We start from the raw sequence: 26,349 nt of genomic DNA, 5'->3' as shown, positions 1-26,349 counted from the left end.
AAATCTATATTTCCAGGCTTGGCCTCATCCCCTGAGCTTCAGACTCATATATCAAAGCTCCACTTCAATATCCCACAGGCAACTAAAACACAGCATGTTGAAAATGAAAATCATTAGTTTTTTCCCCTAAAATGTCACCTCCTCTTGTATTTTCTGCCTCAGTTGGAGTTTGCTGATTGCACTCACTATATATTTCTCAAATCTGACCCTTTTTTTCCCATCACTCATACCAAGGCCCTAGCTTGGTACCTTATCAGCCTTATCTAGAGTAGTGTAACAGCCTCCCAACATCTTATCCCCTCAGACTCACCCCTGAACATCTGCCAGATGTCAGTTACACAAACACACACACACAAACACACACACATATTTTGAACTCTGCCAACAATACATTTCTTAGGAATCAGATCCAAGTTCCTTAACATGAAATGTAAGACCCACTATGACCTGTCCATTTCAGGAGAAAGAAGAAGTTCTAAAATTGTCACTTGACAGCTAATGAGGAACCCATAAAGGATTTCAGGGTGCACCACTGGCCCAAATGAATGGAAAGAACTTGAATTTTATAGAGGTATTTTCCTGGCTAGATGTCTTCAGCACCACACAAAAGGTTAAGTATAGAAACAGAGAAGGTACACAGAAGGATTGATCCAAGATTAGTGTGGTATAATAATAGTGTTCAGGACATTGTCCGGAGAGTCGATGAAATTTAAAGGAATAGTCCATGGGGCCCAGGCTTGATAGAGAAGGAGCAGAAAGGGGGAAGACAAACAGGTTGACAGGAGAAAAAATAGTAGAAATAAAAGACTGGCAGTTTCGATGAGACTAAAATAATGAAGTGAATATCACAACAAAGGGAAACTAGTCAGGCAGTGGTGTGCTTAAAAGTAAATTTTGGAGATGGAACTGTTCTAGGTAAACACATGATTCTGGCTGTGGTCAGCTTTAGTGCATAGCTAATATAAAGTGAAGGTAGACATTGGAATTTGAGGAAGTTGTGAGCCCCTAAAGCTAGATAGTAGAGTAGAGCATTTATCACTCTAGGTATCACATTGAATTATAAATGTCTATTTGTAGGTCTGTCCTTACTAGACAAAAACCTACCAGAGATCAAGTCCAAATTCCCCAGGATCTAGCACAGTGCCTAAAGTAGAGTAAATACTCAGCAAAGTATTTAATGAGTGACAAAATCTTGAAAGCAGGGAATTCTGGGACATATGCAAGAAGCAATATAATTTGGCTGGTTCAGATGTACAAAGATTAATAGTGAGAACTAACATTGGGGCCAAATAATGGATGCCTTCGAATAGCAAGCTGTGATATTGTGATTTATAATAAGAAATATATATTTGCTCTTCCTCTCCATCTCAGGCACAAATTTCCTAAAAACCTTGGAATTTATCTTTAATTTTGTTAATGAGGTGACTTTTGGAAAGGACCTAATGATGGGGGCTGGTTTCCAGGGGAACCAAACACAAGTAGAGGATTAAAACTTTCAGTCCCATTCCCTGATTTCCAGGGAGGGAAATGGGCTGGACTTGAATCAACTGCCAATGGCTAACGATTCAATCAATCATACCTATGTAATAAAGCTTCCATAAAGCCCCAAAAGGATGGGCTTTGGAGGGCTTCTAGGTTGATGAACCAGAATGCTTCCACATGCCACTGTGCTGGGCCTCAAACTCCATAAGGACAGCAGTTCCTTTGTTCAGGACCTCAACCTGTGTATCTCCTCATCTGGCTGTTGACTCATATCGTTTAATATCCTTTTTAATGAACCAGCAACCTAGTGAGTAAACTGGTTTCCTGAGTCCTGTGGGCCAGTCTAGCAAATTAATCAAACCCAAGGAGGGGATTGTGGGAATCTGTGATTTATAGCCATTGGGTCAGAAACACTGATAAAACCTGTATTTGCTGTTGGCATCTGAAGTAGAGGGCAGTCTAGTGGGACTGAGTCCTTAACCTGTGGAATCTGATGCTACCTCTGGGTAGATAGTGTCAGAATTGAGTTGGATTATAGGATACAGAGCTACTGTCAGAGCATTCCTTGGTGCTGTGAGGAAATCACCCCTCAACCCATACTGGAATTGGATGCAGAACCATTACAAGTCAAAGAAATTGAAGTTTATTTTGTAGCAAATTGGAAGTCACTGGAAATTCGGAGCTTAGAAGAAATGAAATGTTATCAGTACTGTATTCACAACTATGATTAATATTTATGACCCAAAAGCATGACACAATGCTACCTTCTGAATCATCAAGGAAAAATTATGTTGTGCTTACCATAGTAATTCTGTCCCAATAACTATACTGTTTTCTATTGTCATTCTTTGGAACTGGTAATCTGCTCCCTTGCAGATTGGGAGCTGCTCCATTCAGATAATGGCAATTTATCAAAGGATTATTGAATTCCTTCTATGTTCTAAGCACCAGGCTAGGCACTTTTCCGAATGCTATTTTACTCCATTTAAAAGATTAGTTTCATAAACCAGATCATCAGATTTCCAAACTTTGTTAGGAAATGAACATAATATTTACATATCATAGAATTTCTTAGACCCAGAGATCTCAGCCACATACAGGATTTTGCACAGTGTGTTTTGTTTGTATTTTAATGAAATTGCTTCTATTCAAAGTCTTGGGATATAGATAGAAACAGAAATTCACCTTTTAAAAACGGAGAAAATAAGACTCAGAAAGATTTAGTAATGTCTCAAAGGTCACAAAGAAAGAAGATAATGAAGCCAAAGTTGGAACTCTGTCTGGAGCTCATGCATGGTCTTCTCTTGGCACCATGATTTAGATATAAACTTTACCAGCTCTGAAATGTGATCTCTGTACAACAGACAAGTGGAAAATTGGCCATTCAGCGAAACACAGTGGAAGGGAAGGAGGCTGCTGGGTGAGTTCCATCATTTATTACCACGCTGGTCCTAAATTTTCACACCTAATTAATCAAGCTTGCTCTGTAATCACTTTTCTACGTGTGGTGTTGGTGGATTTTACAGCTGCAGTTTTAATGAGCTGCTGTTTCTTTTGACATTTGGAAATCTAATCTGGAAAAATGACTCAATGACTTGTAAAGACCTTTCATTTTATATGTTTAGCCATGTAGCTTTCCAGGGTCCTTGGAGCAAACAAGGGGCAACCATATTTTCCATATAGCTGCTGTTCTTGCCAGTACATGGCAGGCCAATTCCTATGGAGTTACTGAACAGATGTGGCTGGCAGCCCAGAGAGCTAATGAGAATTAATATTAGTGATTGCAAACACCTAGGAATAAATGGGAATTTGTGACTTGACTTATGAGAAGATGATATTTGAAAACCCAAAAGCTTGCATAAAATACTGAAAATTAGGGAGGCCATCCCATCTTAGGAAACAGAAATTAAATAGGGTGGACAGAGAAAATATATTCACTACAAACAGGAAACAACTATCAGATTATAAAAATATGTCAGCTACCAAGAGAGAGAAACAGCATGAGAAGCAACATTTCTACTTACAAGGAACATTAATTAATATTCTATAGACTATGTAAGTCTACAGAATATTAATATTACTACTCTTGTAATTACTTCTCTAAAACTGGGGTGTTTTGCTGAGAAAAGAGATCCTAGAGGAAATACACATGTCAAAATATATTATTCCTGAGTGCATGGCACATATGGATGAGGCTAAATTGGCCTCCTTATTCCCATTGCAAACCCCACAGGAGCTCTAGGATTAAAGACTGGCAGTCATTGCCCCTTCAAGCTGTTCATTCCTAGGGAACTGTAATTCTCAAGCTGGAGGAGGCAATCTGAAAAAAGGACAATTGCCTGTGAGTTCTGCAGCCACTCCACCCCAATATACTGAATGAGATTAATAAACAATTGTTCCTTTTGAATCTCACAGTATTCATAAACTGCTCTTGTCATGTGGCTCTCTACAGCAAGTACGCTGATTTGATATTTCCTGGATCATACCCTTTTCCCTCCTGCACCCTGAACTATTTGCCTATCAAATTAATTGGTAACTATTTGCATAGCCACTTTTGCTTGCCTCCTCTTGTGGTCTTCCTCACTTCATGAACAAGTGAAAAATTTTCAGCTATAAAACCAAACAATCAATTTTGGTTGCTAGGAGGGAAGACATCAGTCCAGAAAAATTGAAGCTGAAGGGTCAGAATTTGCTAATACCATTTCAAGCTCAGAGCTCATAAGTATTCCAAGGTGCAAAAGAACTTTGCAAATAGTCAGAAAACAAACCAAGGCAAAGAACTGGCTCTGCAGTGGATGGTATTTCAAAATGGCACCACTGAAAAGCAAGGATAGAAACAATACATAGAGCATCCTGCATTGTGTTTAAGACATCACACACATACACACACACACACACACACACACACACACACACACACACAGTAAATACATGGACTGTCTCTGGAAGAGGACACATGAAACTGATAGCTCCTACCTCCATGAAGAGAAACAAGATGCTGGTAGATGGGGGACAGCTGAAGATTTACTTTGCACTCTACGTATCGTTTGATCCCTTTTAAATTTTGCTTCTTGTATATATATGTCTCGTTAACAATAAAAACCTATTTTTGAATGGCATTTCTCATACCAATAGCTAAGCTGTCTAGTTCTCAATCCCAGATCCAAGATTGGGGAAAGCACTCATTTGCCATAAATGCCCACCATCCCATCTTTATCTTTCCCGCTGTTCACACTATGGACTGTCCCCCTTTGGAAGGCTCTCGTTAGAGATATCTTGGAAATCATTCAGTCTACAGGGTCTCAAATATCAGATGAAGAAAGGGCTCAGAGTAATACAAATGATCTTTCTGGGGTCTCCTTGCTTTCTACAGACATGGTTAAGGTCAAAATCTTTTCTAAGAAAACACGGCATGTGTTTCTAACTTTTCTCACCCAAAAGGATGCAGGCACAAAGAGCTGGCATGAAAATATTCCTTCCAGGTAATCTTTCAAACCCACTAGAAGTGGATTGCTTTTTTTTTTTCCCCCAACCCATATCCATGTCCCACTGCCACCACCACTTTGGTCCATTAATCACTCTACCTTTTCCAAAAATTCTCTTCCCAACACAATTAAGGAATCTAAAATTAAACATTTTGTTGGTTTGGGGCTCGTGATACCAATCCATCCCAGGAGAAATCAGTCTCCAACCAGGGGCACCACAGAGAACTCAGAGCAGCTGTGCTTCCTAAGGCTGGTGGAGGTTGCCACTGTGTGCATTGATCTGTAGGGATTTCCAAGTCTCCCCTAACAGCTCATGAATTTTATAAACTAATCCCAAGTGTAACCAAACCATTAAACTGCAAATTTAGAATTTGTCAACAAAGACCTAGACAAAGCTAATGCAGCTTTGCATCATCTACAGCCTCTCCATAGCAGCCCTAGCACAGGCCTGGAAGAACAAGCTGAAGGCCCCAGTCCTGGCTCTCAGAACCCAAATGTAGATGGGGAGGGTTCTCACCTGTCAACAGCCCCATCCATCCAAACCAAGGGAGGCTCAGATCAAACACAGGGTGTGGAAAATTACACTCAGCACAGAATCTCCTCAGGCTTTTTTATCTTCTCTAGTCTCAGTGGTTGCAGAGCCCTACTAACTAGTCCTCAAGTCTCTCTTTCCTTTATTCTCATCATGTCACTCCAGATTTGACAATCCTATTTGCAGGTGGCTATCTCCAAGATAAATTCCAAACTCTTTATCATGGCATGTGTATTGTATGATCAGAGTACTGCCTGCTTGGTTAGCTTCACCAACCCCAGATCCCCATATCCATTAGCCACTCTGAACCTCAGGCCTTTCCCAACTGCCCACAGCCCTGTGCTGTCATGCTTCCACTCTTCTGCCTTCTGCACCATCCCTCACAGCCCTTAAATGTTTCACCCCACAGCTACATATTCAACTGACTTCAGTCCACCTTTTAAGATTTAAATCAAATATATCCCTGAGAAGGCTTTTATGATTTTAGTGCCCATCTTTTGTGCTTGCTGTCTTATGTTGGAATTACCTGTTTTGTGTCTGCTTCTCTCTAAACTATGCATTCTCTGGTGGCATGGCCTTATTCAATCTGGGATTCCAAGAACCCAACATGGTACCTGCTAAGTATTGGCACTAAATTAGTATTTGCTGAAATTTAGTATACTGGTTAAAAAGTTCTAGAGTCAGACCGACTTAGGTATAAACTCCACTTCTGCCACTTACAGAACAACCTTAAGCAAGTTAATTAACCTCTGAGCTTCAGTTTCCTCAGTCCTAAAATGGTGATAATACCATGAATTTCACAGGTTGTTGTATGGATAAATGAGCTCATATAGATAATGTGCTTAGCAGATAGCAAGTACTGCTAGCTGTATGCTAGCTGTATGCTCAGCTCCATACTGGCTGTGAAATCTTGGCCAAGTTTCTTGCCCCACCCCAAGTCTCAGTTTTCTCATCTCGAAAATGGGGATAATAATAGCTTTCAACAGATTGGATTATTGTGTGGTGAAAATGTGGTAATCCTTGAAAAATACCTAGCAAAACACCTGGCACATAGTAAGAGTTGATAGTTAATATGTTGTAGAACTCCAAAAGGGCCTGAAAGCCCCCACATTCATTCCTCATTTTTGGAGTTGATCCATGCTTAGAAAGAAAGAATTTGAGGCAGAAACAAGAGCCAAACTGGAAAGGGAATTTCTTGCAGGCTGTCATATCAGCTGTGAGAAGCATTTGCTACTTGTAAACCACCCCCCTCCACCTATTCTCTTCCCCCAGAAAAACCAAGGCTGTTTAAATTTAGATCAAATGACAAGTTGCTTGCAAAAGGGAAGGAATAAAGCAGCTGATAGGCATCACCCAAAAACTTAAAGAGTATGGGCAGAGAGGACTGTGGACCAGTTTCCAATTGGCCATGACTATGTCCTGAGTCCAAAACATCTTCTCCATTTCTCTTGGTGGAGGCTGGAAGAGTGCCTCATTAAGTTAATAAGCCACTAATTCATTTCCAGGTGAAAGGGGTACTCACAGAGCTGCCTCATTTTCCTTGTCTTGAAGATCATTAAAATGAAGGGTGGCAGGCTCTTTGGACAGAGTCAGTAGTGACAAATTGATAGCTGCCAGCTGGTGGGAGGGCAGGGGAGATGACAGAGGTAGAAGATTCCCAGGAGAAAGAGGGAGAGAGACAGAGAAACAGAGACGGAGAGGCAAAGACCGAGACAGAGAGACCAAGAGAGAAGGCTGATGATGCAGAATTTTCACTGACATGGTACAAGGGTTGACTAGACTCAGGTACAGTACACACCAAGAACTTCATAACAGGAATGGAAAGTGCTCATACTGCAGCCCCCACATAACCTTGACTAGCTACATATTTGAACAAATGTCCCTGGGAAGTCTGTGTAAGTAAAATTGGCTTAATACCAAAGCGTTCAAGGAACAGCTTCCTTATTATTGGTACCCTAATACACTCCTTCCTTTCATTCCCCTTACCAGTATTCTTTCTGGAGATTTTCAAGAATATAACATACTTACATACTTACTGCTTTTATTCACATTATTATTTATTATGAGCACTTCTCTTGTCACTAATAGTTTTCAGAAATATTTTAATAAGAACATAACATTTCATTTAATGGCTGTGTTATAGATGACACCTCACTTCCTACTGGAATCTTTCTATTTTTTCACTATTTGTACTTTGTGATGTGATAAACATTCTAGTTGATAAATTATGCACACACTTTATTTTCCTAGGATACATCCTAAAAGGCAGAATCAACAATATGGAATTTTAGAACATTCCTAATCTCTATCTTTGTTTCACAAACTTAAAGAAGCCGCGGCTATCACATTGCAAACAGCCTACCATCATGCAGAAAATCCAATTTTTAATTGGATGTGGCACATTGCGCCACACTACTTCTTCAACCTTGAGCAAATTTCTTATCTTCTATGTTTTCAGTTTCTTTCTCTGCAAAGTGGGGGTCTTAGTACCTACCCTGCTGAGGTTTTGAGAAAATTAAACCAATTAAAAGAGAAAATACATAGGATCACTATCACAGTAGAATCAAAGGGGAAAAAACTGGGGCGCCTGGGTGACTCAGTCAGTTAAGCATCTGACTGTTGATTTCAGCTCAGGTCATGATCTCAGGGTTGTGAGACTGGGTCCCACATCAGGTTCTGCACTGGGCATGGAGCCTGCTTAAGGTTCTCTCTCTCTCTCTCCCTCTCACTCTGCCCCTCCCCACCCCTGCTCTCTCTCTCACTCTTTTTCTCTCTCTCAAAAAAATCAAAGGGAAAAGACTGACAAAACATAATACTCACTCTTGACTTAAAAAAATTCTATTAGAAATTAGAAAGACAAGAAAACTTCCTTCCCCTTAACTCAATAAGAAATATTAGCAGAAAATGAAAAGTCAATCTAATACTACATGGTGATACATCAGAAGACTTCTCATGAAAGTAAAGCAACTCACTTTCAACAGTATTACAGCGGATGGGGGGGTCTACACAGTGCAATAAGAAAAAAATATAGGAGAGAAGAAAACTGTCATTATGTGCTAAATATATAATCATCTGCCTGAAAAGTCCACAGAAATAAATTTTAAAACTGTTAGAACTGATTGATGACAGTTTGCCCAAAGATTTGAATATCCAGCAATATTACATTTAAAAATTACAATAGAAATAGCCATATTATTAATAATAGGAAAAATTCCGTGAAATACTTATGATCAAACTTAATATGAAATGTATCAGATCTATATGAACCACACTATCCAGCTTTATTGAAGAAAATAGAGACTTGGATAAGTGGACAGGCATACCATTTCCAGACCGAAAAACTCATTGTCTTAAGTAGTCTTAAATTAGTCTATAAACACAATAATAAATTCAGTCACATCAAAAATCTCCATAAAATTTTTAATGAAAATTATAAGCTGCTTAAAAGATTAATATGGACAATAAAAGTGTAAAAATAGCTGCTAAATAATATTGAAAATGAAGACCAATAAGTGGATGTATGTTGTGCCTGGCACAACATACAAACATTTTATAAAGCTACAGCAATTAAAGTAGTATGAAAATTCCACAAAAACATGCAAATAAATGAGTGGAACCCATATGCACATGAGAATTTAGCATATGACAAAAGTTGTGTCTCAAGTTAGTGAGGAAAGCATGGATTCTTAGTGTTAAAACCACTATCAATGAGAAGATATTTAAGTTACCTCTCTAATTGAAAACATACAGAAAAACACATCCCAATAAAAACGCTAAATCTAGAAAGCAAATAATATGAATGTCAGAAATAACTATTGGATAATATGTTTCTAATCATGCAATAAGACTCCTCTTCCCTTTAGAACACAGATGCAAAGGATTAAGTTAACAGACTCCCCAGTGGTAGACTTTTATCATCATTGATCTATACAGGTGTTTTCTTATGTGTTCCCTGCTTTTCTTCCTGATCCCCAATCTAATTCTCCCAGTCCTCATAGGCACCCACTCTAATGAAGTTTAATAACATTTGTTTACATTAATGGTATAAATGTGCACAAATAGCACCGAGCTATAGATCTTGCTCTGTCTTACATTCTGCTCTCCACTCCATATTAATATGTATGGTGCCTTAATACCCATCACATTTGGCCTATCCATTAGATAGAGCCATCTCCATAGAGATGAACATTTAGGTCGCTGTTAAATCTCTGCTACCACAAAGAAGCCTGCACTTTCATAGACTCATACAAGAGTTTCTCCAGGGCGTACATCAAGGAGTGGGACCACCAAGTTTGAGACAATGACTGGAATGGCTGCACCAGACTAGCAGACTAGTCCTAGTGGCAATGCAAGAGTTTTCCCATTTCCTTACATCCTTGGCAACATTTAGCATTATTTAACTTTTATATGTTTGCCTATCTAATAGGTATAACTTTGAGCTCAATGCTGCTTCCATTTGTATTTCTCTAACTCCTAGTAAGATTGAGCATTTCTTTATTGATATTATTAGCTATTGAGGTTCCCCCTTCTGTCAATTGCTATTCATATGTCTATTATTATTATTATCAGTATTATTATGTTTCTGTTAGGCTTTTAATATTTTTTTTCTGGTTGGCTTGTAAGAACTCCTTGTATGAATTATATATTCATCTTATTTTTTTTATTTTGCAAATATCTATCAAATTGTCACCCATCTAAGTTATCTATAGTTTCCTTCATTGATCAGAAATCTTAATTTTTATTATCAAAGATCCAGTTTCTTACGCTAGATACAAAAAGAAATGGCCAAAGAGGAAAAATTATCAATAAGCTACAAACAAGTGCCTATGCAACCAAAGACAGCCTTTACAAAGCTGCAGATAGGAAAATACATAAGTCTAATAATTGTGTGAAAAGATGCACATTAAATCAAGTTGATGCCATTTGGGGCTCTGCTTACTCACACACACACACAGCCAAGTTACAGGATGATGTGGATTCTTGTATGCTATTGGTAGACGTGTAAACTTTTCATTCTTTCTGGAGGGCAGTTAGAGGGTATCTAATAAAATGTAATATGTGGATGATACTCTACCCAGACATTCTTCTTTATGTGTCAGTGTTTACAGAATCATTGTTTGTAACAGGGAAAAATTAGAAACAACTGAAACAATCATCAGTAAAGAAAAAAAAAACAAGCTATGATACATACAAACTTTGAACTAGTCTGAATAAATTAAAATAAAATAGGTATTTTACATGTGCTGACTTGAAATGGTCTTAATGATCTGTTCATTTTAAAGAAACAAAAAGCAAATTGTAGCATATGTACATGTTACCAGATAAGCAAACAATAAGAAAAACCCACCAACCACAACCATATATGCAAACACTATATAAATACACAAGCAAAGTTTTAGAAAAATCCACACCAAATTCAAAACAGTCTCCCCTGGTGAGGACAGTGAATTTGAGAAGGGGACTAATGGAGACTCACTTTTTCTATTTGATTTTTTTTTCTTTACAGTAATAAGAGTTTCGTGTTCTACTTATATGAGTAAAATAAATTTTAAGTGATTTTTAACAAAATTAAATGAGATAATTATATGTAAGCCCTTTATGAGCTGAAAAATACCACACAATGGCTAGGCATAATTAAAAGAAGAGAAAATATAGAACAAGATTTAATCAAATTATAAGTACTTTCTAACATTAAAACTCAATTATGATAATTGCTGCCTAACTTACCTCTGAGTTCTATAGCCAGCGCCAAAGCAGAAAATTGGAGAACAATGGTTCATTTGGCTTGGATTCTAACATCCAAAGCTTCTAGATCACCCGAGTTCAGGGGTCAAGAAACCACAGCCCACAGGCAAATCCAGCTCACTGCCTGTTTTTATATGGGCCAGAGGTTAAAAACGGCATTTACATTTTTAAATTATTGAAAAGAAACCAAAAGAAGAAAACTATTTTGTGACATGTACAAAATATGTAAATTCTAATTTTAGTGTCCATAAATAAAGTTTTATTGGAACACAACTACATCAATCCATTTACAGAATGTCTGTGGCCACTTTAGTGCTACAATAGTAAAGGAGTAATTACAGTGTTGTATGGCCAAAAAAGACTAAAATATTTACCGCCTGCCTTTTTACAGAAAAAGTTTGCTGATCCCCTGCCACAGCTTATCTTTCTGATTAGCATCTTACTTTTTGGTTTCTGTCGAGTTTAGCATGAAAACTTGCTCCCCACATTGAAAATGCCAAAGACCATAAATAGCTATTGATAATTGATAAATACCGTAAAGTCTTCCTCAGTTTTCACATTTCTTTCTCATCACTACCTGCTCAACCTATCTATTCTGTGCCTCTTTTAACAGGGAAAGGAACTGTCTTCTGCAAGGAAGCATAAGTGGGTATTATGAGTTCTTTTTCCACTCTTCCTCAATTATCCACACCTTAGGGAAAATCTTACAGTTCTGAGTGACTAACCCAAGGCCCCGGTACACACACGGGAGGTGAGAAGCTGGCACCTGAAATGATGCTGCTAGCAAAAAGCCAGCTTTATCAGTAATCCTTCATTACTGGGTGTCATAGGACTTCAGAGGGCCTGATAAAATCTATAAGGTACCTGCTCAGAATAGTGCAAGACTAGCCTTTTTGGGAGTTCACAGAAACTCTGATGCCCATCTTAGGTTTCTAGGTATCCATAGATCTGATTTTAATTCCCTGATTTATAGGGCCTGCCTTTCTATAATTCCATAAACCTTGAATCTCCAGCTTTAAGCACATAAAGGAAAAGTCACACACACACACACACACAAGGCATAAGGAGACTGAAAATCCTCTCAGTTCTTCCTCCCACTAGCAAGTCAATCCCCTCTCCTGGCTTCTGCCTAGATGGGTTAGGAAATACTCATTACCTTCTGTGTTTCACTTGCAATGTGAAAGAAGCAAAAGAGAAGAATCCAGAGAATTGTGATAATTAGGTTTAAATAAAACTGTCTAATGACAAACTGATTTAAAAGATTATAAAACGGAGTTATTTTCTAAGGAAAATTTTACTAGAGCATGTATGTCATAAAACCACAGGACAAAGTAAGGGTTGTGAGTCTGTGGAAGTACTCAGTGTGTTGCAACCTGGCTGTACATCAGCATCACCTGGGGGAGATTTCCTGAAATGCAGATTTATGGTCCTGTTTCAAACATACTGAACGAGAATCCCTGAGAGAGAAACAAACAGGGAATACACACACATACATATTCATAGACATAGATATTTTTAAACAAGATTCCCCAGTGACTCTCCAGCCAAGCACAAGCCTGTAGACATGCACAAAAAAACCACTGAAAAATAATATGCAGATGTGGATGGCTCAGTAAAAAAGAGTAGTGAACAAAGAGTTAAATAGCTTGAGTTCTAGCCCTGTCCCTCTCATTAATTTGCTGTGTGACCTGGGATAGATCACTTGACTTCTCTGGGCCCCACTTTCTTCATCCGAAAAAAAAAAAAAAGAGGAAAATAGATGAAGTAATATCCAAAGGCTTTTCAATTTCCAAAATTTTATGATCTTTTATGCAGCATCATCCAAAAGTACCACTTAATGGAAAGACTGAATCAATTATGAGCAAGCTCTAGAATAAAACTAGTCACAAAGCCTTGGATGGATGTGCAGATACAACCTGACTGCACCACAGAGAAACTGAATTAAGAAAACAAATATAGCATGATAGAAACTTACCAGGCCCAAGAAGGGATGCTTTGAATGCAACACATAAGAATACGGTGGTGGCCCTAACCACAGAGCCCCAAAATGCATTAAACAAAAATTAATACAATGGAAGGGAGAAACAGACAATTCAACAATAAAAGTTTCAATAATGTGTAAAACAACAGGCAAAAGATTAATGAAAAAAATAGAAAAATTGAACAAGATTATAAACCAACTAGGCCAATAGAGTATTTCACCCAACGACAGCAGAATATATATTCTTCTCAGGTACACATGGAACATTCTTCAGAATAGACCATATGTTAGGTCATAAAACAAGCCCCAACAATTTTTTTAAAAGAACTGAAATCAGGCAAAGTATGTTCTCAGATCACCATGGAAGGAAATTAGAAATCAATATAAGAAGGAAACGGAATATTCATAAATATGTTCAAGTTAAACAACAAAATCCTAAGTAACCAATGATCCAAAGAAGAAATCACAAGGTATCGGGATGATAATGGGTGGTAATAGAATGATTAGAAAACACCTTAAGATGAATGAAAATGAAGACAGGGCATCCTCAAACTAAAGGGATGTGGCAAAAGCAGGACTTAGAGAGAAAATTATAGCTATAAATACATATATTTTAAAAGAACAGAGATCTTGAATCAATAACTAAATCTTCTCCTTTAAGAAACCAGAAAAAGAGGAGCAAATGAGACTCAAAGCAAGAAGGAAGGAAATAATAAAGACAAAAGTGGAAATACATGAAATAAAGAATTGAAAAGCAAAACAGAAAATCAACAAAAGCAAAGTGAATTCTTCAAAAAAAAAAACAAGAAAATTGACAACTGTTAGCAAGACTGACCAAAAAAAGAAGCAAAATTCAGATTATGGAAATCAGGAATAAAAGAGGGGACATCATTACCAAATTTACAGAAGTAGAAGGGATTATAAGGAGGATTTTATGAATAATTATAGGGCATCTGTAACCTAGATGAAATGGATAAATTCCTAGAAGCACACAAACTACCAATACTGACTCAGAAAGACATCAAACATCAAAATAGACCTATAACAAGTAAAGAGATTGAATTAGTAAGCTTCCTGAAAAGAGGGGTTTCACTGGTCTGTTGTATCAAATGCTAAAAGCAGCAGCAACATCAAGCCTTCATAAACTCTCAAAAAAATAGAAGAGGAAGAGACACTTGATAAATCATTCTATTACCACCCATTATCATCCCGATACCAAAACAAGAGGAAGACATCTCAAGATAATAAAACTACTACAAACCAGTATCCTTATGGATAAATAAACAAAATATGGTATAGTCATACAGTGGAATATCATTAGGCCATAGAAAGGAATGAAGTAGTGATCATTTTACAGCATAGGTGAACTTGAATACATTATGCTAAGTGGGAGAAGCCAGACCTAAAGGCCACATATGTAGGACTCCATTCGGATGCAATGTTTGGGATAGGCAAATCCATAAGGACAGCAAGTAGATTAGTGGTTGGAGGGAACTGGAAGAAGGGGAGAATAATGTCTGCCTGCTAATGAGTATAGAGGGTATTTTTTTTAAGGTGCTGAAAATGTTCTGAATTAGATAGTGGTGATGTTTGTATAATACGTTGTGAATATGCTAAAAGAAACAATGAATTGTATACTTTAAAAGGTTGAATCTTATGTCATACCTTGATAAAATTCTCAGAAACACACACACACACACACACACACACACACACACACACACACACACACACACACACACACACACGCTATGGCCGGCCCTGGCTTTCAGGCAACAGCAGCAAACTACTGCCTGCCAGACGTGTGCAGCAAATCAGAATTGTAGTGGCTCTCAGGGCTTAGGGCTGATGGAGAAGAGATGAGCCATTTCCAAACAGGGAAAGATGGTGACCACAACAACAACTTTTTAAAATGAAAAACCTAAGGTGTGTGTACCCAAGGGAAGAACTAGAGCACCCACTGTGCTCATGGCCACACCTTTATGAGGGTAACAGCTTTTCCCTGAAGGGTCATTTTATTTTATTTTGTTTTATTTATTTTTTCACTTCAAATGCCTATGGGTTGATATACACATACAAGATTTATATTTGACCCACATTCTACCGTTTACAGAATATTTTTTCATTTAACAACTTATTGATTTTCAAAATATCTCTAACATCATTATTCCTATTCCAAATATATGGAAACTGAGGCATCCAAGGATTAAGAAATTTGCCTAAAAGGACTCACTGTAGCCAATGAAATGGAGCCCCTGAACCAACACTGTAAAGAACAGCGAATGGCAGGAAACAGTCGTGCTGTGTTATGAATCCAACAATTTTGTAAATTAAACCGCTTTTCTCCACTGGCTTACTAGGAAAGAATTGGGGCCATTCTCCAACTGTGTACTCAGGTCTCCTATTGTACCACTGCCACCATCCTCAAAAGCAGTAAATGCAGAATAACTACTCCAGGAAGAGTGCTCTGCCTGAAGGCGAGGTGTCCCAGTCTGGCCAGGCCCAACCCTGGTTTCCCTGTGAGCCAAAATATAGCACATCATATCCATGGTAGCGGAGAGGGAATAGCTCACTGTGTGCTGTGTCCGCTAGTCAGGAGAGGTCAAACCCCTGTGCTTAGCACCCCTGCCTGCTCTTACAAAGGCATTGTGGTCACTTCCCACTGACTGCCACCACCATCCACATAGTTTGTGGCTTTATGTAAAGGGTGAGATGGGGCAGAGAAGAAAGAACACAACAGACTGGGGAGGGGGGCGGGTGGGAGCAGAGCTGGCCCAGAGATTCCGAGGGACAGCACTTGTGACTTAACTTTAGCGAGCCGAGAGTCCTAAAAGGGGCAGTGAATCAGACTTTCAGAAGGGTAATAAATGAGATTTGTTAAACATAAATCATTGTAATTTCCACCTTAGGGAAGAAATGCCTTTATTATCCCCAATTTTATGTAAGAGAAACTGAGACACAAAGCCACAGAGGAAGCTGCAAACCTGGGGCTTGAGTTTATGAAATATGTGGAATTCAGGGATGAGACTCTAGATGGATGGACTCAGGTGGGTCTCTTAAACCTGCTAAGTGTTCATTCTCTCATCTGTAAGATGGCAGCAGTCTTCTGATCTATTGCAGGTTTGTGTGAAACCCAGACGTGACAGTACTGCGGACACCCTCTGCACATCGTAGACTGCGGTCTAAATACTAGTTATTATTCCTGCCCTGGGGCTCTACGGCTCATGATTCCCTCCTTCGGGACTGCCCTTAGGTAGGGAGGAAAAAAAAAGCTACACTTATTGAGAAGTAATTATATGCCAGACACTGGGTGAATCTTTCACATATATTATCTCTTTAAATCCTTTCACAACTGTGCCCAGAGAGCTCTTACTATCCCCATTTTACAGAAGAGGAACCTGTAGCCCAGGATCACCTGAGCAGGTGAGGAGTGCAACTCAGGTCTCTCTCCCTCTGAAGGCCATGTATGGCACTGCCGCCCGTGGCCAAATGCTGCCCACCTGGTTTGTATGTTTACCATCGCTTTCCCACTACAAAGGCAGAGTCCAGCACTTATTTAGACTCTTGCAACAGACTCTGCATGGCCCAAAATATTTACCATCTGGTCCTTTACAGAAAACAATGACTGATCCTTGGCCTGCAATAGCTGAGAGAGAGGGGCTTAGGTACCTGACTGCCTGGGGACAAGAATCAGCATCCCGACTTAACAGTGTGTTACCAAAACCAAAGGAGAGCTACTTAACTGTATGGCAGTGTCACTTAACTTCTCTGTAAACTGGGATAGTAATAGTATGACTTCATGGGATTGAGACTCCATACAAAGCTCTCCCCTGGTGCTCAGCACTCCATCTATGCTCAGTACATGGAGTCAAGGGCTAGAAGTGCAGCACACTGCCCTGGTCCCCACCAGAGCCCAGATGTTTCTTCCCTTCCCAGGTGTATATTACAACCAGCCTCAGGAAATTATTTAGATTGCTCTTCCTTCCTGTCTCTTTTCATTGACCACTCATGGGATCTTTCATCACCCTCTTCCTGTGGAGCACAGCAATCCCCAGGTCTTAGTTTTGGGTTTGGTGGAGAGTCACGGTTAGTGATTCTTCTGAGGCTAATAGTCCAAACAGGGTTTGGGCAGGAACTAGAATCAGCAGGGATGGGTGGGTGAGGAAAAGCAGGGATAGAGGGGAGGAGGGGGCATCGGTGATGCTCCAGGTCACAGGATGAGCCCCCACTCTTTAGCTCGGTAATATTTGTCGGGGTGTGTGTGTGTGTGTGTTTCATAAGAACATCCTAGGGCAACAACAAGCTGGAGAATCTTGGCCACCATCTTTTTTTTACTGCCCCAGTGTTTCAAAGACTGACGTTCAAATACACTTTTCAAATAGAACTGCCTCTTTGGGAAGTAGTTGTGGTCTTTCAAAGGCAGTGTCAGGTTTTAAATCAGATTCTCTAGTTCCAACCCTGCAAAGATTGAGTAATTCAAAATGGTATTAGCCTCCCTGGTTCTAAAGACTCTGGCCACCAGCACCAAAGGCCATGCACACAGCTATGGAAGTTGTCACACAGGCAGTTTTCCCTGGGGGGAGGGGTGCAGAGGAGAGCCCTCTCTGCCTGAAGGCACAGGCCTTGAGCTTCAGCTGGGTTGGAGAGGGGCACAGCCCTGGGTTGACTAGAACACTAGCCCAAGGCATGTGGACATATGGTTAAAACACCACAGTGCCCTGCTATGCTCTCACCTAGGAAGCTGTGCCCCTAAGCACCTGGGAATTAGGATTTGATTCCAGTTTGCCTGCTCCAGAGTTCCAAAATGCTTTAGTGTGCTCTATCCTGCCTCGTCTATACACTTGCTAACCCTCAGCATCATCCCTCCCATTGGACAGTTAAGTGTGTGAGGCAGGGTATGGGGCTCATGCAGATCTCTCTGCTCCCTTGCTAGGTCTGGGCGTTATAAGCTGTGGGAGCAAATCTGCTTCTAACTGAAAGAATTAAGGAGAAGGTGGAGTACTGGGGAGAAGACAGAAGGAACGTGTACTTTATGTAATACTCTGGGGTAAAACTAAGCCCTGCAAAAATACTAAATAGAATATCTGCAAAGAGCTCAAAAGCACCAGTGACAAAGAAAACTGCAAAAGCCCCAGTATGCATAATCTGGAGCAACACATGCTTGTTTCCCAAGTAACTGAAGCCAAAGACCTTGACCTCTAGTTACCTAGATTTGTTAGTGCAAGTGGACATTAAGGGGCCTGAGGTATAATCGTGCTCCTGGCCCCACATTCAGTCCTCTCAGCCTATAATGCATTCCATCTGTTTAGACGTAAGGATCTTCCAAGCAGAAACAGTGTGACAGTATGAACAAAGATATACCTTAAAAGTCACTGGACATTGAAATCATGGGGTAGGATAGACATAGATTTCAAAAGGAGAGAGCCTATCATAAAAACAAAAGGATCTAGAACACAGCAAACAACCCAAGAGCAAAAACCGAATAGAACAAACTGGAAAACTTGATAAGGGCTCTCAGTATTTCAGATCCTCCTTCTCTGACTGGTCAGAGGACCCAAGCCCTGCTCTGTGCCAGGAGCCCAGCAGCATCACAGGCCTTGGGCTTCACAAGAGGTGGGCAGAAGCATTCCTTGCACTGGTGTAAGGCCATGCTTCTCATTTTCAGAAAGCTTTCACAGACATTAACTAATTAATTTTGTTCCACACAACTTGACACAACACCACAGCTGCACTTTGTAGGGAGAGATGTGTCAAAATGTCAGAAAGTGTTGATGGAGCCAGGAAATCAGCATGGAACACAAACAGTCAGCAGTCGGGAAGGAACGAGGTAAGAGGAAACAGGGACATGACAAGTTACCTGGGATGCAATAAGGGTGAGCTCCTTTTCCAAGACCCACGAGAACTGGATTTTCTTCTCATCCTCCTGCCCTCCTTAAGAATAAACACCAGGGCAGTATGATATGCGGACCCTGGGTCTAGTCCTGACTCTGCCACTTAAAAGACGTGGTTTTGGACAAGTCCCTGTTTCTGTAGACCTCACTTTCCTCGTTGTCACACCTTTAACAACCCATGATTCTAGCTTTTACAAAAAAAAAAGCTGTTCTTGTCCAGGGGTTCTTGCCTTGTCTGGACACGCCAAGGAAAGAAAGGATGACACTGGTGAGCGTACATGACCTGTGGCTGGAAGAGTATCTCTTACCAACTGGCCTCAAATCCTCTGTGATGGTTAATTATATGCATCAACCCCAGTGGGCACAAGGTGCCCAGACATTTGGTCAAATATGATATTGGATGTGTCTGTGAGGGTGTTGTGGATGAGATGAACATTGGAGTTGCAGGAATTAGCAAAGCAGATCGCCCTCTCTAGTGTGAACAAGCCTCATCCAGTCAGTTGAAGACCTGAATGAAACACAAAGCCTGAGTAAGAGGGAACCCCCTCCTACCTGACTGCAATGCTGGGACATCTGCCTTTTCCTGCCTTTGGATTCAAACTGAAACTTCAACTCTTTCTTGGGTCTCTAGCTTGCTAACTGCAGGTCTTGGGACTTTTAACTGTGTGACTAATTCCTTATAATAAAGATCTTTTGTATATGTATACCTACACATCTTGCTGGTTCTGTTTCTCTGGAGAATGCTGCCTAACATAATGTCTGAAAGCATCGTGGATGTATATGTGTTAGATAAGATGGCTGAAAACCTCTACTCTAAAAATTTCCTGCCACACCCTGATAGGCATTAAAAATAGTAAGGATGAGCTCATGTGGTTAAGACATAAAAAATATATGAAAACAACATTGTAGAACATAGCATTGGTCAGACCTTTATTAAAGCCATATGCCACATGAGAAGAAACACTATCTAAGCCTGGGACTTGAAAAAGGTTGGGAGGAAAGCTATGGACATAACAAAAGAGGAAAAAGAAGGCCCTTGGGAGAAATATCATAGCAAGTGAGTGAGTTTAACTGAAGAGAAGAAGCCTAGAGACAGATTTACACAGTTAAAGTATAAGAAGGATTATCAGGTGATCTGTTCACCTACCATGGGGCCAAAGCCAGGAAAGCCATGTTACAATGAAGAAGATGGGAGGCAGCTAATTTATATCAGTAGAATTCTGTTGACTGGGATTGTAAAGAGAGAAGTAGTATAGACATTACCTATGGTCTCACAGCTCAACATTCTGGCACATATCCTTCCAATACTTTCTCCAGGCTCAAATCTCTCTTAACCCCTCTCTCTCCCTCTCTCAATTTCTCTTTCTCTCTTTCTCTCTCTCTCTTCCTACCCACCCACAAACTTCACATAATTTTACATTCTATTTCTTTCACTTACAGAAACATCATGAACATTTTTCTAAACCATCAGCTACTTGTCTACACCATAATTTTTAAGTACATGAATATCATTCTATCATATAGATGTATCTCAATTTATTTAACAAATTCCCTATTTGTGGACATTAGATTCCATCCAATTTTTCACAATTTTATTCAAAATAAATTTTACACCTCCCTTCCTAATTGTTTCCTTAGTATGAATTCTTAGATGTAGAATTGCCAGCATGAGAACCTGGTTAAGTATTCTGAAACCTATAGCTGACCACGTGTACTATCTTAGCAATGAAGGAGAATACCCATTTCTCTATGTTCTCACCAACACTGGGCACATTTCTTTTGTCTTATCTCTGCATGAGTTAATTCTGTGTAGAAGAAGTTCAAAGAAGACTTTTTGTGAGTCAAGTGGCATTCACACGAGCTGGCCCCTGAGTGAGCTGTAAGATCTCAATATGCTGAGTAGTTGAGGAAGGGCATTTCAGGACAAGAAACTTAGCACAGCAGCTTGGAACCTGGTGCTCTTTGGAGAATCCAGGAATATGGATGTACTGAAGCACAAGAGTTCTGGGTAACATAGTCAGGATTAGATTGAAAAGGCAGGCTAGGATGACATCTCAGAAGGCCTTGAATGGCATCCTACGGAGCTTAGATTTTATTCTACAGCAATTGGAAGCCATTAGCAGTTTCTGAGCAGGGGAGCAATGTGTTTTTGCACGCTATCCTGAGGGTGCCAAGAACCTGCCAAGAAGGTTGTTAAGTGGCAGGATTGGGTTTCATAGTTTTGACAGTAACCAGGAGACATGTCTATTTTTCCCACTCTGGTGTGACGCTGGGGTTGGAGCACTTCACTAGTGTTCCAGCATGCTTCCTATTAAGAGGACCAGACCCCACCCGAACAAATCAAAAAGGGAGAAGAACAAATGTATGCAGAGCTGGCAGAACAGAATCCAGCAAGCCCTGCAAGGAGCACCCGATAATTTATCTTAGTCCTTATTTCTCTCATCAATATTTTATGTCACTAGGAAACTCCAGCTTCATTTTCTGGTAATGAATTTATCATGAGACCAAGAGCAAGTTACTGAAGCAGATGCCCGGGGAAGCTGGGCAGAAGGGCAGCTCCAAGCCTCAGCCTGCTGGCTCTGCCACCCTGCAGGGCAGAGGTACTACCAGGCCAACTATGAGAGCCTGGCCCTGGGATCAGGGCTTCCATCTATGTGGATCACTGATTCCCCAAATAAAGCCTCTTCAGAAAATGCCTTTCCTCCCTGGGAGGCTGAGTAGTGTCGGGGAAGGTTAGTCAACACCACTGATTAATCACCCACTGGGTGAAGAACCTTGTACTAGAACTGGAGGGAAATAAACGTATTCATATAGCAACCCTCATTCTCGATGAATCTGGGATCTTTGTCCAGGGTCAGTGGAGTGCTGGAGCATAGTGGGCACTCAGAAATGCCTTGTACGATGGGTGAATAACTGCTGACAGCCACCCCTTGAGAATCCTGGAGTTGAATTTCAGCTCCAGCTCTGACATTGTGTGTAGCTGGGGGAAGTCGCTTAGTACAGTCTAGCTTCAGAAACCTTATTTGACAAAGTGAGAAAAACAGTAACAGCCACAGACACTCAGCACTTAGTATATGCTTCAAATTTACATACGTTCCGTTCATTCTCACTGCAGTCTTAAGGTGGATTCTATAGTTACTCATATTTCACAGGTGAGGACATTTATGCTCAGACAGGCTAAGGGTCAAAGAGCTAGTTTTGAATTCAGAGTCTTTGGTCTTAACTGCCTCACTATATATACCATCTCATATCCCCCATGTCAAGTATGTAGAGCTGCTTTTGCTGCAGGTAACAAAAAAAAATATTTTTTAAACCCCACTCGAGCTGGCTTAACCAGTAATGAAATTTAATGGCTCACAGAAAACCCAAGATATTTTACTGGCTTCAGGTCTGGTTTGATGTAGGACCTCCAGTGATGTCACCAGGATTCAGGTCCTGTCTACCTCAGCTACACTTCCTAGAGGAGGTTCCACTCTCAAATGGACTCCCAGGTGGGTGCAAGGTGGCTACAGTCATTGCCTATCAGATGCTCGCATAGCCTTTAATTAGTGAGAAGCAGCAAGTCCCTTTTCCAGTATTCCCAGGAGAAGTTTCATCAGGTTTTATTGGCTCAGATCAGGCCCTGTGATCTAACGGCCAGGGAACTGCAACATGTGAATCAGGGCAGCCTGAGGTCGCATCCTCCACCTGTCAGTGAAGAATCGTACCCTAGCTGAGCACATGGGCTAGTCCGGGGATGAGGTAGTGCCACAGAGAAAAAGCAGGGCACAGTTGTCAAAGAACAAGAAATGAATGGTAGGTGGCAAAAGCAGCAGATGTCTACTTTATACTCCTTCTAGCTATCCCAAAAAAATATTGAAATGCAGATGGAAAGACATCAGTTGAAGTGACTATCAAAAGAAAGATGAAGTATTTTTCAGCCTAACAATTTGCCAGAAAAACTACAGACCATCTAGGTCTGTAGTTTTGGTCTGTAGACCAAACTACAGCCTGCCAGGCCAGTCATCTAGCATTCCCCTCCTCACTCACCTCCCTCTAAGCCTCAGGACATGCCCTGCTCCTCAAACACACCCTGGAGCCTCTTGCCCCAGGCCTCTGGTGTTTCTGTTCCCTCTGTCTACAATGTATGTCCTCTTGAGATCTGTGTGTCTGTCTCCCTCATTTCATTCAGATCTTCCCTCAAATGTCAGTCTTAGTACAAAGGTCTTTTCTGACTGCCTTATTACTCTTGGTATTTTAATGTTTCTGAAAGCCATCATCACCATCCACAAGTCCATCTGTGCACTTGTTCTCTACTTATCTCTTCTCTGTTTCCTCACCAGAAGGTAAGCTCTATGAGGACAGGAACTTAGTTTGGTTCAATGCTGTCTCCTTATGCATAGCAGGTATGTATCTGACATATAGTAGGTACTCAATAAATATCTGTTGAATAGTGTATGAATGAGGCTTTGGAGAACTTCTTTGACTATAGTCAGTGCAACCCAGGTCACAGCAGAGAATCTGGGGGTGGAGGAGATAGAGGAGAGAATTCCTGAGAACACATGTAGATGCCAGGCCTCAGGTGAGCACCTCCATTGCCCTGCATGCCATTGCAGCCAGCATGGCACAGCATGGCTACGGCTGCCTCTGAAAGGCTGATGACATACAGCAGGAACATAGAGAGTAAATGGGAGTTTAGAAGGGGAGCTAGAGAAGTTGAGTAAGAGACAGGAAGAAAGAAACAGAAGAGGGCATAGGGTAGGGATTGGAAAGGGGTCACCATCAACTCCCACACAGTGCCATGCTTGTCTCTGCCTTATCCAGGCCAGGAGGATGAGGAAGGTCCTTTGACCCCTCTCTAAGACCCTTATTGTACCATAGATAGAATCACATCTCAAAAAGGGACATTAAGAAAAAGAAAAACATTCTGAAAAATGGTGATCAAGTTCTTGGTTTACCTTGTTCACTGAGCAGATAAATCTTTTTTCATTGAAAAAACTGAAATAAGACTAGCATTCAGCTATGACATTTACCACACAGATTAATTAATTACCTAAATAGACCTCAATTAGAAAAATAAGATAATTTCAGATAATCACAACATACACCCACAATTTCAGGGAAATATTGGTAAAAGTCACTACACAAGAAACATAGGATAATATTGGTTCATTTTTCCTCCTTTTAACACTGTTTTAGCCATTTGCCATTTCCCCACAAGGTAACCCCTGATATCTACTGAATATTATTCAAAGTTCATTACTGCAAAGTAACATTATTGCTTGTATTGCACCATTTAAAGACCATAAATATCCTGCAAACAATCCCATCTCATTCTATGAGGCAGAAATTGTTACCCACTTTTCATCAAATTTCTGATGAGCTAATAAATGATTGAAAAGTTCTTTGCAAGGATGGTGCATGACACACCAGGGTGGGATGCTGACTCCTCTAGTCAGCCTGTACATTGGCATCAAGACTAAATGCTGAGGATTATGGTACTGAGTGACCCAGAGAACACTGGCCAAAGGGAGACAGGATGAAGCAAAGGCAGCAAGAGTGTACCCACAGCCTGGGCTTTCCTCCTGCTTCAGAGCCAGTCTTTCCAAGACGGCAAACCCACATTTTCTCCATAAGCCCTGTAGCTGGCACACCAGAAGTCTAACCCTTTCTCTGCAGGAAAGGAAAACTAAGAAGCATTTTTCACTATAGCCACATTCACTACTTCTGCTCCCAAACACATCAGCCACCCACCTCACTGTTGTTCACTCCTAGACTCTCCTTTCCCCTTATTCTTCCCCCTTCAAGACCCATCTCCAATGTGTACTAAACGTGCTCAGTGCTGCACTGAGTGCTCTATACACATTACCGTACATCACCTTCACAACAACCATGTGGGGGAAATAACATTACTCCATTTTACAGGTGAGAAAATAGAGGCCTGAGGAGGTTCAGAAACTGGTTCTTAGTCAACAAGAACTGGAGATGCTCGGGTAAGAGCCCAGTACCTGGCCCCTCTATAGCACCAGGCAATAATGTCTCCTACCAGCCACCAGCCTCAAGTGATCAAGCCCTGCCATGAGTTCCATGAGCAATTAGTGTCTCTTCAATTGCTTTGACAGTTAATCATAAACTGCCCGTGATAGCTCAGCCATTGTTGTCCTGATATACTAAGTGTTTCCTTTATTTAGGTATTTATGCCTCATCTTTCCAACAAGCCTGTAAGCTCCTTAAAGGAATTTATCTTTGCTTTAATACCATGCCCAGTACATATAAAAAACTTATCAATTATGTCTTGATTGTTTTTGCAAGTGCCCAGCTTGGCAAAATGCAGACCCCAGTCAAGAGCCCTTGGTTCTTCAGGATCTTCACCAGTATTTCCCCATTGTAGGAACACATAACATGCCACCTCGACTTTATTCCCTCTTACAGATCAGCAGCCCATGACCCAACTATTAGTCATCAGGAGGAAATTGTAGGGCCATTCTTTTTTACTAACAGAGCACTTACAAGGCTTTACTTCCTTGCCTAAAAAACCAGGGGTGTGGGCTGGAAATTTCCTGCAAGTTTTGTGACATGGGCTATGCTATGATATCCTTTTGTGTCTGGCTGATTTATAATGTTTGCAAGGTCCATCCATGTTATAGCTGTGTCAATAATTCATTCCTTTTTAAGGCTAGATAACATTCCATTTTATGCATATACCACATTTTGTTTAGCCATTCATCTGTCGATGGACATCTTTTGGCTATTGTGAACAATGCTGCTATGTAAATTGTTGTTCAAATATCTGAGTCCCTGCTTTCAATCCTTCTGGATATATGCCTAGGAGTGGAATTGCTACATCATATGGTAATTCTATATTTAACTTTTTGAGGATCCATTATACTGTTTTCCACAGTGGCTACACTATCTGACATTCTCACTAGCAAAACACAAGAGCTCCAATTTCTCCACATCCTGGCCAACAGTTGTTATTTTCTGGTTTTCTTGATAATAGGCATCCTCAAGGGTATAAAGTGATATCTCACTGTGGTTTTAATTTGCATTTCCCTAACGACTGGTGATGCTGAGCATAGTTGATTATGTTTAGTGCCCATTTCTATATATTCTTTAGAGGAATGTCTCATTCAATTCCTTTGCCTATATTTTCATTGGATTGTTTAGCTTTTTATTGTGTTGGAGTTCTTTAGATATTCTGGATATTAATCCCTTGTCATATATGTGATTAGTAAATATCTTCTCCCTTTTTGT

This window comes from Eumetopias jubatus, unplaced genomic scaffold, assembly GCF_037043125.1.
Source record: "Eumetopias jubatus isolate StellerSeaLion01/CBP00866 unplaced genomic scaffold, mEumJub1_p1.0 scaffold_13, whole genome shotgun sequence".
Classification (NCBI taxonomy): Eukaryota; Metazoa; Chordata; class Mammalia; order Carnivora; family Otariidae; genus Eumetopias; species Eumetopias jubatus.
Note: the sequence above shows the minus strand (reverse complement) of the source record.